The 15,609-nt window shown below is 42.9% G+C and overlaps 1 long non-coding RNA gene across 1 annotated transcript; it reads left to right on the forward strand.

Annotated features, from left to right (window-relative positions):
• The first annotated feature begins 1,966 nt into the window (after positions 1 to 1,966).
• Positions 1,967 to 4,817, forward strand: LOC147747969 (uncharacterized). The gene is made up of 2 exons (XR_015308493.1): positions 1,967 to 2,197; positions 2,251 to 4,817. It is a non-coding gene; the product is annotated as an uncharacterized LOC147747969 (long non-coding RNA).
• Positions 4,818 to 15,609: the final 10,792 nt, after the last annotated feature.

Genomic DNA, 15,609 nt, shown 5'->3' on the forward strand with positions numbered 1-15,609 from the left:
AATGGCATTGCAAATGGTGTGCTGACACAGCAGCATGGCTCAGGAAAAAGACCTGTGGCATACTACTCCGTGACTTTGCCTGCAGCAATAACTGGGCATCCAGCTTGTTTGAGAGCAGTGGCGTCAGCAGCTGTGATGGTAGAGAGGACGGCTCCCATTGTGTTGGACTACCCTTGTATTGTTTATGTGCCACATTCGGTACAGTTGTTGTTGTCATCTGCAGCAACACAACATTTTTCGGCGGCCAGGCAAACAGGTTATGAGGTCACTCTGTTGTCTAACACCAATATCACCATTAAAAGATGCCCACCTGTTAATTTTGCAACATTATTACCTCCACTAGGTGATTCAGATGAGACCCCTGACCATGACTGTGTTGAAGTTGTAGAGACATGCACCACACCCAGACCAGATTTGCAGCAAACACCATTGGAAAAAACTGACTATGAGTGGTACACTGACGGTTCCTCCAGCAGACTAACAGACACTGATTACAGAGCAGGGTATGCTATAACAACAGTAGACACCATAATTGAAAGTGCGGCCCTCCCACCTGGCACATCTGCCCAGCAAGCCGAGCTGTATGCTGTAACAAGAGCATGCATCCTAGCGGAGGGGAAAGATGTTAATATTTACACTGACTCTCGTTATGCCTTTGGAGTTGTACACGATTTTGGCCAGCTGTGGCAGTATCGTGGTTTCATAACAGCAGCAGGACGCCCCATTCAAAATGGCCCCTTAGTAAAGAATTTGCTACAGGCAATACTACTGCCCAACAGAGTAGCAGTAATAAAATGTGAGGCACATACAGGAGCTAATACTGAGATAGCCAGAGGTAACGCGATGGCTGACACAGCAGCAAAAAAGAGCATGTTACAGCCAGTACAGATGGTGCCTTCAATGGCAAAAAGTATTCCAAAAATACAGCCGATTCAGAGACAATTGTTACTAGCTGATGTGAAAGAAGCACAATGGTCTGCACCTCCAGAGGAAGAAAGAGCGTGGAGTGATGCTGGATGTGAGCCAAATGATGAGGGATTGTGGGTACACCCGGATGGGAGGCCTGTGGCCCCACGCAGTATGTTCCTGCCCCTTACAAGGCTTGCCCATGGACCCACTCACATGGCTCAAGGAGGGATGAATGCTTTGATTAGACAAGAATGGTTTGCACCAGGGATAACAGCTTTCACTGCACAATTCTGCTCCCAATGTCTTGTCTGTGCCCAACATGCTAAAGGTCGGTCCCCCGCTACTCATGATCACTTGCCAGTACCAGAAGGTCCCTTTACCAACCTTCAAATAGACTTCGCCTACATGCCCCCAGTGAATGGATTCAAATATTTGCTGGTATGTGTGGATCAGTTTTCAAAATGGGTGGAGGCGTTTGCCACTAGGAAGAATGATGCAGCAACTGTTGTGCGATGCTTGATGAATGATATAATACCCCGATTTGGGGTCCCCGAGAGCATAAACAGTGACAGAGGGGGTGAATTTGTTGCTGCCATTGTGGAAAAGATGTGTGAGTGTTTGGGAATAGAGTGGAAACTGCATGCCCCTTACCACCCACAAAGTTCAGGGCAGGTGGAGAGAATGAACTCCACAATAAAACATAAATTAGCCAAAACAACTGATGCAACAGGCCTGAAATGGCCAGAGGCGCTGCCTTTAGTGCTGCATGCCATAAGAGCAACACCATCTAGAACAACTCTCTTGTCCCCCCATGAGGTATTGATGGGGCGGCCTATGTCGGTGGGGTTGAGGTTGCCTCTCACAGCATCCCAAGCAGCACTGCTGTGGACGGATGAGCAGATTTCTGACTATGCTGTACAATTATCCGTGGTATTGAGGCATCACCATCTCCAGGTGAAAGAAGCTTTGCCCCAACCTTCCGTAGAACAAACACACCCTTTTAAACCTGGCGACATGGTCATGGTGAAAAAAAATAAAAAATGTTTCTCTTACTTCTAGGTGGACTGGACCCCACATTGTGCTCCTGGTTACCAGAACATCACTAAAGGTGGAGGGACGTCCCGAGTGGCTGCACGGAACAAGATGCAGAGCTGCACCAACAACGCCTGAGGCAGAGTCACCTTTAACAGATGAGCAACGGCCACAAGTGGAGCAGCGCGGAACACAGGACAAGGGGGAGACAGACCAGACCTTTCCTAACAACAACGCTGAGGGTCCTTCATCAAGTGTCCCAGGAACGGTGACACCAACTGATGCTGTTGAGTGAAGCACGCAGGGCAGGTCCCAGGAACGGTGACACCAACTGATGCTGTTGAGTGAAGCACGCAGGGCAGGTCCGGGAAACCGCCCCTGAACAAGACAACTACGGACCAGGAGGAGAAGCAGATGACAGCACACCACAAGAACTTTCATTATTGACACTTACAGAAAGTACCCTGGAACTGAGACAGAAAGGCACTGCCTAACAACATTTTAAATTCTGAAAGGAACATTTACCACTGTCCAGAAAATGCATTGCATTATGCGAACAATATTTTTAAGTACCTTAATTATGTGTGTGCTACCTGTACTGCAACAACCTGCTGACCATCCCCTCATTGCAGTACATGAGAAAGTTGCCCAGGCTTTAGGTCTTCAAAATTGCTGGATTTGTAGAGAGTTATCCAGACACCAAAGCGACCCTATTGGCCTTTATGAAACGCCTGTGCCTATACAAAATTATGCGCAAGGAATAGGATGCCTCATATCCAATGTAACCTGGGATTGTGGAGAAGGAAGGATTGGATGGTACCCACGTTGTACCATACTGCCAAATATTCAAGCCCAATATCAAGTGTCTCCTACAGTAGAATACAAAGACAAGGAAAAAGCATTTCCTGTATGTTTAAAGCATCATGTTTCAGGATATAACCCAGCTTCGCGATACTTAGGACATTTAAAAAATAGCCAGTGTCCTAACATATTAGAATTTGATAATATCACAGGGAATTGGAACATAAAAGACAGACAGTTAGTAAGTAGGAACTGGACAGCTAAGGTACGGGGAAAACAAGTAAACTTTACTTTGCATTACTGGAACATCACTGTAGATAGAGAGACACTATTAATAACACCTGATGGTCTTCTATATGATCCATTCATTGAGCAAAAGAATAAGCACGCTAGGGCACCAAATGTGATTTCTAAAATATTAGAATACCCCTTATGGTCAGCTCGCTGCTCGTACATGGCACCATGGGCAAATGTTACCCTTATAAATTCTTCATGGATTGATTACAAATGGTGTGATCAATTCCAAAACACTTTCCCTGAAGGGGTAGGCCTTCCACTCAGTAAATATCACACATTAGACACACAGTTACAGGGCGGAATGTATTTTGTTTGTGGCACTAAAGCATACAAGGTGCTTCCCCGCCACTGGGAAGGCATGTGTGCTATTTCTTACCTTACACCAAACATTTCAGTCGTGCCACACATTGCAGCCCATGAGCCACTAAACTTGGGGAGTTTTGCTCATAGATATAAAAGAGATATACATGCACCTATTCTGGAAACTAGACAAGGTCTATTCTTTGAACTAATGCGTATATTTATTCCTGGATATGGGGTATATGATTTAGAATTGGCTCTAGTTAATATGTCTGCTGAGCTAGCTGTAGCATTCAATGCAACAAGAGATGCACTTCAACAGTTGCAGATGGAAATTAACTCAGTAGCTGCCATGACTATTCAACATCGAATTGCACTTGACCTCCTGACACTACAACAAGGAGGACTGTGCGTTTTATTAAATTCCTCTTGCTGTTATTTTTTAAACAAAAGTGGGAACATAGCAAGGGATGTGGCACAAATTAAGAATGCAGTTCAAATATTCCGTGGAGCAGAAAAAATTACAGATTCCGATGACTGGTCCTGGCTATGGTCATGGCTACCAACAGGATGGTTAAAGCACTTACTTTTAGCGCTTCTGGGTATCTTTTTAACAATAGTGATATTTTTGTGTTGTCTTCAGTGTTGCTGCTCCATGGTGCAGCAATGGTGTAGTAAAAGCATCCATTCCATTTCCGCAGTTAAAACTCTACCTCCTACAGAACAGGAGCTAACCTACAAATATCTCCAAATACAACAGGATGTAGAGAAAGCACACAAAGAAACATTTCAATTAATGGCTATAGAGATATAATATAAAAGCATTAAGTATTAGTGTATAATGTTATCTATGTAGAAAAATGAATACCTCTTGGATGGTTCTACGCCAATATATGCTTGTTATTTAAAGACTGTGTGATGCTAGTCAAAGATAAGTACTTTTTCTATATTTCTACCATATGTATGTAGTCATATTTTTCTTACAATGGTATTTGATATTGCTATCAAAAAGGAGGGATATTGTGGGGAAAAATATATCTCAATCCCATATTCTCCTCCACACTGTCTCAGTCCTCCTGAGCTAACCGCTCTGACCAAGCTACTTGCTCCGTTGTCCTGAACACCCCTCCCCTTACAGATCTATTAAAACTTGACCCCGAGCCCTACATTGACCTCATTGACACGTCATGGGTTAACAGCTGTGGAAAGCCTCTGAATCTTGCAGGTTGGCTTAAACTTGCTTTCTGGTCCCTTGTGCCCTTATATTGCTCTATGTTCTGCGCCTGCATGGCACTTCTATTTGTATATGTACAACCGTATTTGGCCTTGGCCACATCTTATGAGTTTACTGATGACTGCACTTTCTGCCCTATATATTCTGCTGTAACTATTCATGAGGGGCAGAAGAAGCTTGTTCCAAGACGTGACAGTGCGTCTGCATTCTGCCTTGGCATGCCAATAAACGGACAAAGGTGCAAGAACATTTCCTGTGTTTTGGGAGGCAGCTGTGGTTTATTTGCTTTGCGTCTTCGTCTTCGCTCTGAGGAGGAGGGTTGGAGGATTTATTACCCAGCTTAATGGATTTATTACCCAACAGTTACCGACCGGTATTAGGGCTCCTACATCTGGCCCCTGATGAGGTATGAAAGAATCAGCTTCTTAAAATCCTGGATAAGGTGAAAGTATGTTGATGATTTCTGTACCAAAAACAGGACAGCGGAGCAGGCAAGCCTTCCTTCTGACTGAAGCACTGGATTCACTGTAGCCTTGTCTATTGTGTAAAAGACCAAAACTGTGGTGCAGAAAGACTTCTAGATGATGCTCCCGGAACTGGAACTAGGTCCTGTAGCTCCTCTCTTTGTCCAGAAAATGCCACACATTGAAGAAGCCCCAGAGATGATCCCCAATTAACTTTTAAGTGTCTGTCTGTGGAGTGACACTACCATGCTTTTTTAGCGAGTTGGATTTGGAGGAGTGCTGGATGCCACACATAATATGTGTCTGAGAATCGGTCCTCCAGCACGACCCCTTCCCTAAAAACGGCAGTTCAGAGCCTTTGGATGTTGAGGAGGAACATTTAGACACGCTGCCACAGACCCAGACAGGTAGCTGTACTGAGGTCCTCAGTTTTTAATCTTCATCTGAGTTCTCCAGTCAGTCTCCTACTTGGGTGCTGAAGAGTTTAGACCCTGTGAAAGGAAAAGGCATTAGTGAAGACATATCAGAATTAACAGGGCCAAACTGGGAAAATAAACCAGCCCTGGCAATATAGCTGGACCGGTCCTGGTGGGGGGTGCTACTGAGAACCACTGCTGAAAGCTTTAGCACTACTGACGCTTTTGTTACAGGAGGCCGATATTACAGAACTGCTGCAAAACCATCCCCAGTAACAAAACCGGCCCCCACCACTCGGTAACCGGCTCCCACCCTTCCGGCCCACCAGGAAAACGCCTGGTGCCCGCTATGGCGAGTCCAGCCCTGAGAGTTACTTTTTTATGAACACATCACAATACGCCTACAAGCAGCCTCAACATAAGGAGCAAGCAGATTATGCTGCAAAGAAACAGTCAAAGAATTGTGAGCACAAAAGGCTCTTCTGGCCTGCAGAGCCTTTGCAACCGCTTTTATCAATAAGCCTGTCCTAAACTTTTTATCAACTTTATACCATCCATTGCGAATATGAAGAAACTAGCATCTCTTTAATATATGCCCTAATTCCCAACAAACAAAATATTACCTATATAGAACTCCTTACAATAAATAAACAACAAACAGAAAACTACTTTCCACAAAACAAAAATAGATTTTGAAGAAGCAATGATCCAAGCAATTAAAAAAATATATCTACATACAGCAATACAAGGTTGCTATTAACATTTCAACCAAAATATATGGAGACATCTCGAAAACTGAATCCTAAGCATAGAATATGCAACAAACAACAACTTTGCTTACCAAATACAAAACTCAATAGCCCTGTCCTATGTACCAACTACAGAAGTAGCAAACCCCTATAATATACTTATCGAAAGTCCTTTCTACTAAGCCAAAAAAAGAAAAACTAATACCCTTTCTTAACTACTTTGAAGACATCTGGGTAGGAAGACTACCTAGATCAGGGCACCGAAGACAACCCAAATTCCACATCCCCTGGTTGAGCCTCTAAAAGTACCCTAGCACAAAAAGTAAAACAAATAATGCAGTGTGAGGATGGCATAATGCCTTCCAAGCCACAATAGGAAAAACACAACCAACTTTTCACAAACTAATAGAAGTCATCAAAAAAGAAGAAAGTTACCAAGAATTAAGACTAGAACAATCCATAACTAAAATAGGTCCTGAACTTAGTAAACATACAAAAACAATGTACAGATACCTACAATACAAAACAAGACTCTACCCAAACACCAAAGGCTAGAATATCTAGATATAATAGCCAAATCTATACTTAAAAAATAAGAGAATAGCAAACACCATGCAGCATTAAAAAAGTACAAAACAATCCAAAACATATTTCGAATCTTTTTTAAATTAATATTTATAACTATGCCATTTAATAAATAAAGATGTATATAAAAATATGACATAATATAATTATTAAAATTAAAAAGAAAGAAGCAAACAAAATGTTAACCATAAACATTTCCCACCCAGAATATTAAAAAATAACTAACCGTTGTGTAGCAGTAGATGGTCCTCAAAAATGAACAAATCCATAGTATTTAGAACAAAAAATGAATCCATGTAAAAAAGTACGCCCAAAATAAAATTCAAAAATACAACTGTAGAAAAAAGGCTCCAGCGGCACAGTCCTCTCAATAAAGAAAACCTCAAAAACCTGAAAATTAGTTAAAAAATATAATGCTCAAACAAACCCAAAAAATAAAAGGAAATGTAAAAAAGTAATTTGTTTCAAAGGAAAAAAGGAAAATACATTTTCCTTTTTTTTAAAAAAGTGTCTTCACCACCATAGTGTATCGAAACCAAGAAGCCTGCAAAAATAAAAAATAAACACCGACCACATAAACACAAAGGAATCCACACACATAAATTACAACATTTAGTACAACATAACATAATTAAATATCACATCACTAGCATGCTGAATTGGCCATAAATCACGCCAAAGTTTTGATTGTTGACGATTTCAACTACTGGCCTAACAATGTACGGGAAAGCCCTCACTCGGCCAAATTTACTGACTTGCTGACAGGCATGAACTACATCCAGCACATCAAAGTAGCCACTCACATTAAGGGACACACCCTAGACCAGGCCTGGTCCGTCAATCTAGAGATAGCCGACCTACGAATTTCCCCATGCTCATGGTCGAAACATCACTTTATTACCTTCACTATCCCGAGTATTCCTATCCCCAAAGCTTTGACCTCAGTCACTATCATGGCCAGGAATTGGAGTCGGGTTGATACCAAAGAATTCGGCACCTTACTAGCCGCATCTAAACCCTCTGGTCTGACTGTACCCCCTCACATCCAGGCCATAAACATTAATGCATGGTTAGAATCGGCTAGAGACAGTCTTGCTCCTTTGAAGACAATTAAAAACAAGAGGCCCCACGATGCACAGCTTTGGTACTCTGACGATTTGAAGGCAATGAAATTAGCCTTGCGACTATCTGAATGGAAGTGGAGACAGGACTATTGCCCTCATAAAAAGACCATCTTTATGGAATCTTTTAAAGCTTATAAAAGCGTAATTTCCAGGATTAAATCTGAATACTTTTCTTCTAAAATCCTGGAATCCACTAATAAGGCCAATGACATTTTTACGATAGTAGTTGAACTTTTCAAACCTGATCACGTTACTACAAAGCCCACTCAGTCACAATCCCTATGTGACTCTCTCAATACTTACTTTATTGAAAAAATTGCCAACATCAAATCCAGTGTTCCTCAATCCTCGCTATTATCAGAACCCAGAGGCTTACACACTAACCCTCACCATCTTGACCAATTCCCTCTCATTACCCAAGAGGTTTTCGTTTCTTTACTTAAGAAGGTTCGCTCTGGTTCCCCCACGGACAGCTGCCCTTCTCATATCCTTCGGGAAGTTTTCCTCCATTGTCCTGAGCCCCCTATGTTGCTTCTTAATAAATCCCTTACTAAGGGCATTGTCTCCAACCTTTTTAATAGTGCGGAAGTTGTGCCTATTTTTAAAAAAGCAGGCTCTGATCCTTTTATCCGCAGCAACTTTCATCCTATCTCACTGCTGTCCTTCTTGGGAAAAATCTTGGAAGTCCACGTGGCCAACTGTCTCAGCACTTTTGTTGAGCAGTCACGCTACCTAGACCCACACCAAGCCGGTTTTAGACCCGAGCATTCTACAGAGTCTGTCATTTTAGCAGTCCTCAATGAATTACGAGGGAGTGCCGACCTGAGCTCCACGCAAGCCCTGGTACTCCTGGATCTCTCTGCTGCTTTCGATACGGTCAACCACTATTTACTGGTCGACTGGGTCGAGAGCGCAGGGATCCGGGGTCTCCCACTGGAATGGATATCTTCCTTTCTCAGCGACCGCTTTCAAGCAGTCCGTCTTGCTAGCAAGGTTCATAGCTTTCTCCCCTCCTTTTTAATTTGTATATTTTTCCCTTAATTTTGGGGCCCTTCAAAAGAGAGAGGTAGTCATATTCAACTACGCTGACCATCTCCAGTTAGTGTTTAACATTGACTCCTCCCCTTCATCCACGGAAAAATTTCAGTCTACCATGTTATTCATCAGCAACTGGATGAACAAGCTAAATCCTGACAAAACCGAGCTTATTTTCACTGGTGGCCCAGTGAATCCCTGGAATTCCAACTTTTGGCCGTATGCACTGGGGTGCTCTCCGCCTCCTGTCTGGTCGGTCAAAAGTCTGGGAATTGTGATTAGCAATGACCTCACAATGAAGGCACAGATAAATGCTGTGGTCTCTGCTTTTTTTTTTCACCTCCGGAGAATTAGCAAATTGTGCAGATATTTAACCATTGAGGCCTTGATCCAAGTTACACTTGCCGTGGTCATGTCACGTATCGATTACGCTATTTCCTCGTACACTGGCATACCAGCCTACCAACTACAACTTCAATTAGTGCAGAACCAAGCTGCTAGGCTTGTCTAAGGTCAATCTAAATCTCACCATGTGAAACCTTTGTTGAAAAACTTACATTCGCTGCCCGTGACCGAACGCTGTCTCTTTAAATTAGGCTGCACAATCTACAAAGCCCTTTTGGATCGTGGCCCGGCCTTCATTATGTCCAAAGTTCGGCACCATGTCCTCTCCCACGTCTTACGCTCTGCAAAGATGAATCTGCTGACCCCTTGTTCATTTAAACGTAAAAAACACGCAGGTCTAAGATTCTTGTCTTTGGCACCACAGTTTTGAAATTCTCTCCCCCCCCCCCCCGAATTGTGTTTGCCCTCTTCCTATACTCAGTTTAGCAAGTCTCTCAAAACCGGGTTACTTGTTCAGGCATACAATTAAAATCCTCTTTTTTCTGTCCCAACAACTGTTTGACCCCGCTTAGCGTCAAGAAACAGTTGGTGAACTTGCGCTCTATAAATTGTTTTTAACATAACATAACACAGCATTATATAAGACTCTACTACTCGTAAAATGTATGTCATGCTCATCAAACACTAAACTACCAAACCAACACCATACTACTCACAAAACGGACATCAAACATTCTAACAAGTCTAACTACACTACCACTAGCTTCCCCACCGCCCAAAAAATAGCTTAAAATGAAAAAAATGGCCATGCAATAAAAATGAAAAAAGACAAACTCCCAATAGACAAGAATGGAGAAATAAAAAAAAATCCAAAAGATAAAATATATATTTTCGTATTATTATATTATGAAAAAAATATAGAAAAAATTTACAAAACATGGAAAATATATATTAAATACTATATTATCACTTAACATAAAATATAACATATAATATATATTACAGTCCTGATTTTGATCCAGATAGGTACGGAACAAGCAAATCCGATTCAGAGCCTATGTTTCCGACCGAATCGCCACCCATTCCAAACAACCAAGTACCATGCGAAGATCTCGTCCACGCCGACCGAATAGTTTCCGAACCTGATCCTGTCAGTCCAAGTCATTCGGAGCCGAATCGTGCCGTGCAATGGGCCGGCTTCTGAATGAGCGAGTATGATGCCCGATTCTGACAGCTGTACCGACTTGGTTTTGGCGAGATGAAAAGGCTTTGGTAATCGGACTTTGGGGGGCCATAGCAAGCCTCCCTTCATCCTGGGCCCTCGAATCAGTCATGAGGGTGCCCATGGGTTCCCCTGATCCAAGCATGCATAGTGTGTCGGTCACCATGGGGTGCCCGCCACAGGGTGCATGCTTTTTCCCACCCACCCACCCATTTTTGCACGGGGAGCCTGTGTACCCGTTCGGTAAACAGGCACTCATAGAGTTCAATGGGAGTCCAAGTGAACCGAGCCCGTCACTATACTGAACTCTAAACTCAGGAAAAGTGCTGGATAATAAACCAATTAAATTTACTATTCCATCTCCAAACTAACTAAACTCAGAGAAAGTGCTGGATAATAAACCAGAAGAAATTACTATTCCAACTCCAAAAGAAATAAAATCAGAGAAAGTGCTGGATAAAAAACCAATTAAAGATACTATTCCAACTCCAGACTAACTAAAATCAGTGAAAGTGCTGGATAATAAACCAATTAAATGTACTATTCCAACTCCAAACTAAGTAACTCAGTAAAAGTGCTAGGAAATTTAAGAAAATATATATATTCCAAAGAACAAATCACTACGTTCTGAGAAAATACCCACAACATTTTTCATTTAAATTTGTAAAAATGTACAACAATTTTTTACATTTTGAAACTTAACACAAAAAATGTACAATGTATTTTTATAAACATGTACAAATATCAATAAATTTGCAAAAAATCTATCTATATATCATAAATAACATTATTTCCAAAAATTTAACTTTTTAAAATATTTAATAATTTCTTATTTTTATAAGTTATTTAAACTAATACAACAAGAAATAACATTATAAACCCGTAAATAAATGTAAAAAAATCAACATTTGTTCTAATGTTTTTACATTCATTTATTTTTAAATAAAAATATCTACACCTCAAATAAAAATAAAATATAAAATACATTTTTTTAAATAATATTTAGATTTTGCAATTTTTTTTAACATTTTCATTAATAAATTGAAAAACATGATTTAAATATTAGTTTAAAGAAAATATATTATAAATTACTCCCCAACCTTATTCCTTAAAAATCCCAAATCCCACTCCTAAAAATATAAATACAACTTTAAGAAAATATATTACTTTAAACAAATATATTTTAAATGACTCCCCACCCTTATCCCCTTTAAACCCAGCATTGCACTCCTATAAATAAGAGAAAAAACATTAAAAACATACATTTTAATGTACAAAATTATATTTATACATATGAAATATCTACTACTAAGATTAATTTGAACATTATACAAATGAAAAGTCAATATTATTTACAACCATATTTTTAACATCAATATTTTCAAAATTGATATTTCTGACTTAAACAAAAAATTATATTTTTTACAACAATATAACGTACCTCGATATTTTGCATCCTCGATATTCTTTTTTATTTTTTATTTTATTGAAGGAAAAAGGGAAAAAAACAATACACAAAGCAATAGTACAATTCACACAGACATCTGTTCATAAAGGAGGGACTTCTGAGTACAGTGTTATACAGTATATAAATAATACAGGGAGCGAGGGGGGTCAGTGGGGAAGCAAGTTAATGACGACACAAAGCGGAAGATACATAGAATGTCGGATCATGGGGAGAGGGAGACATCTGGGATCTCAACGAAAGGGGGCGTACATATGTTTCCACGGTAAGCATTCAACTGGCTCCAGATCTTATTCCATTTCCTGGGTTTACCCCTTACCACATATACAGTCTTCTCTCTAAACATACACCAGTTCTTATTTTCCTTCCATACCGATACCGTGGGTGGCCGCTGGGAACCCAACAACTGTGCGATGTTTCTTAGCAATCATGTTTCCAAGGGTCGCCCACTGGGTCTGAGCTACATTATAATCATTCGGCTCCCACACATTCAACAGGCAGCGCCTGGCTTCAGGCAGCAATACCACTCCTGTGACCCTTTCCATCACTGCATGCTCACGGTTCCAGAACGCAACCACCTCCGGACACTCCCAAATTATACGAAGGAAGGTTCCAACCATTCTACAGCCACGCTTACATAACCCATCGGGGGAATAACCCATACGAACCAAGCTCGGGCCCATAACATACACACGGTGGAGGATTTTAAGCTGGACAAGGCGGAGATGGGCAGGTATAGCCACCTCCTTGGGCGAAGATAACGCAGATTGCCAGTCCTCGTTGTCCAGCTCCAAACCGTTACCAGTCCAGACCTCCCTGAGACGTACAAGTAGATCAACCCGATTGTTGATCAACTTCTTGTATATTAACGAAATCGTGCTATCGGGTACATGACCATCAAGCACCCAATCCTCGAGCGGGGAGGACTCAGGGATGTTGGCGCCCGCATTGAAAACCGAGGTCAAAGCATGGTGAATCTGCGCATACCTGAAAAATTCCCAATCACTCAACTCGTATTCTATCTTTAATGCTTCGAAGGTCTTAATTTTGCCCTTGGCCCAAAGGTCACCCACCCTGCTAATACCAATCATGTCCCATTTCTCAAAGCCTTTCGTTTTCCAGAAACATCCCAATCTTTCAGACGCGTATAACAGGGTTGCACGGGTCAGTCGGTCTCTCCATCCCAAAGCCACATTCGCATCATGCCAGACTCATACAGCAATCTTGGTAGGTCCAGATAATTTCCCCCCTATTGCCTTAGAATAGAGCGCTCTGTTGTAGTTCCCGCCCGGTAGCAGATACTTGTCCATCTCGAATGCTGGGTTAGGAGCAGGTGCGTACGTTGCGTGGTTGATCGCACTCTGCTGAGAGGCCCAATAATAGCGCCTGATATCCGGAAGCGCTATACCTCCGTCGTACCAGGGGAGCGTTAGCTTAGCAAAGGCGAAACGCGCATGTCCGTCCCAGACTAGCCGCGTCTGTAAGCTCTCCACCTCTCGAAAATAGCTCGCAGGAATAATATCGAACGTATTCTGGAGAGCATACAAAAATCGTGGCAAGGACATCATTTTTAAAAGCGCTGCGCGCCGAGCGGTGACAATGGCAACCTACGCCAGGGCATAACATCCAGTTTCAGCCTCTGAAGAGGGGGGAGTAGATTGCGCTCGTAGCGAACCACGGGGTCCAGAGATATGAAGATCCCCAAATACTTGAATCCCGTCTGCGAGACCAGGATAGGAAATCTACGAGGTAAAGGGGGGAGACCACCTGAAAGCACATATACACAGGATTTAGTCCAATTGATAACGAGACCTGAGTTCTTTCCAGACGAAGTAAGCACGTCAAACAACACATTCAGCGATTTTCGGGGGGGCGTAAGGTACAACAAGATATCGTCTGCGTAAAGCGATCCTCAAAATCCGGGGTCCACTGGATACCCTTTATCGAAGGCTCCCATCGCAGCCAGGCAGCCAGTGGTTCCAAAGCGAGGGCAAAAAACAGGGGGGACAACGGGCACCCCTGCCTTGTGCCCCTCCCAAGGGTAACGGAGTCTGATACTCGGCTATTAACAACTACCTGAGCGAGCGGCTTCTCATATAAAAGTTTCACCCACCCGATGAACCCGAAACCAAAACCAAATTTCGCGAGGGTGGCCAAGAGACATGGCCATTCTATTGTGTCGAAGGCCATCGTGGCGTCCAAGGATGCCAAGATGGCCGGCTCATGAAGAGACGCCGCCCTCGCTAGGACGCTGTGTAAGCGACGCAGGTTAAGTTCAGTGTTGTGATGCGGGATAAAAGCAGACTGATCAGGGTGGATCAGGGCACTAATTACCTTGATCAGTCGGTTGGCTAATAATTTGGCTAGAATTTTGGGCTCAGCATTTAAAAGCAAAATGGGCCTATAGGAAGCGCAGCGATACCTAGGCTTCCCCTCCTTGTGGATAACCACGATGGTAGCGAGACGCTTATCACGGGGAAGGGAGCCAAAGTCTTGCGACTCCAGGAACATATCTCGAAGATACGGCGCCATTTTGTCCGGCCGCATTTTGTAGAGTTCAATGGGCAGACCATTGGGACCCATAGCCTTGCCGGAGCGCACGGAACGGATAGCGGTGGCAACCTCATCCGCCGAAAGTGGTGAATCCATTAGGTCTCTATCGACCTCCGAGAGGTGCGGCAATGCGATGATGCGCAACAACAGATGAGAGTCTTCCTCTGCCCTATCAGAGACCGGAGAGTACACCGTTCGAAAATGATCAACAAAACACTCAACAATCTCAGCCGGGTCCGTCACACACACTCCATCAAGTTTCTCAATCACGGGAACGACACGACTCGCCCTTTCTTATCAAGCCACGCGATCAGCTCACCAGCCTTGTCACCAACATCAGACAATCTGCCCTGTTGCTCCCTATTCATCACTTTGGCAGCGTCAGTCACCAGGGCTCTGTAATCTAGCTGCTTCAGGCTGAGGGAATGAAGTTTAGCACGAGTCACGCCAACCCCGAGGTCACTCTCTAGCTCGGCGATATCTGTCTCAAGACGAGCAATTTCTTCCTACTTAGTTTTCTTAGCACCAGTGATTAGCGACAGAGCCTGTCCACGGATAACCGTCTTGAAAGCCTCCCACAATGACACAGATGAGGACACAGACCCCACATTTTCAAGAAAATAGTGATCAAGGGACTTAATCAAATCAGCGCGGGTCTTAGAATTGCGAAGATACCAAGGGTTTATAGGAGCGACCCGTCCTTCGCTACACACTTTAGGGTCCATGCAGAGCCACAAAGGGGAATATTCTGATATACCCCGGGCAAGGTGTCGAATTTCTCTAACAGAGGAGGATTGCGCCACCGGCATCAGAGCATAGTCAAGTCTGGAGAGACTGCCCTGGGCCCCAGAATGGAAAGTGTATTGTATCTGCTCAGGGTGCATCAACCTCCAACAGTCTACCAGACCAAAAGTTTCCAAAAACCCACTCAGCCATGATTGAGACTTAGTAAGATCTCTGGGGGGGTGGCGATCTACGCTGCCAGAGACAACAGAATTGAAGTCTCCACCCATCACCAGAATGCTATCAGGAAGGCTCAGCACAACATGCCCAATATCAGCAAAAGTAGAGGTCTGTA

Source organism: Lissotriton vulgaris, chromosome 1_1 (genome assembly GCF_964263255.1).
Source record: "Lissotriton vulgaris chromosome 1_1, aLisVul1.2, whole genome shotgun sequence".
Classification (NCBI taxonomy): Eukaryota; Metazoa; Chordata; class Amphibia; order Caudata; family Salamandridae; genus Lissotriton; species Lissotriton vulgaris.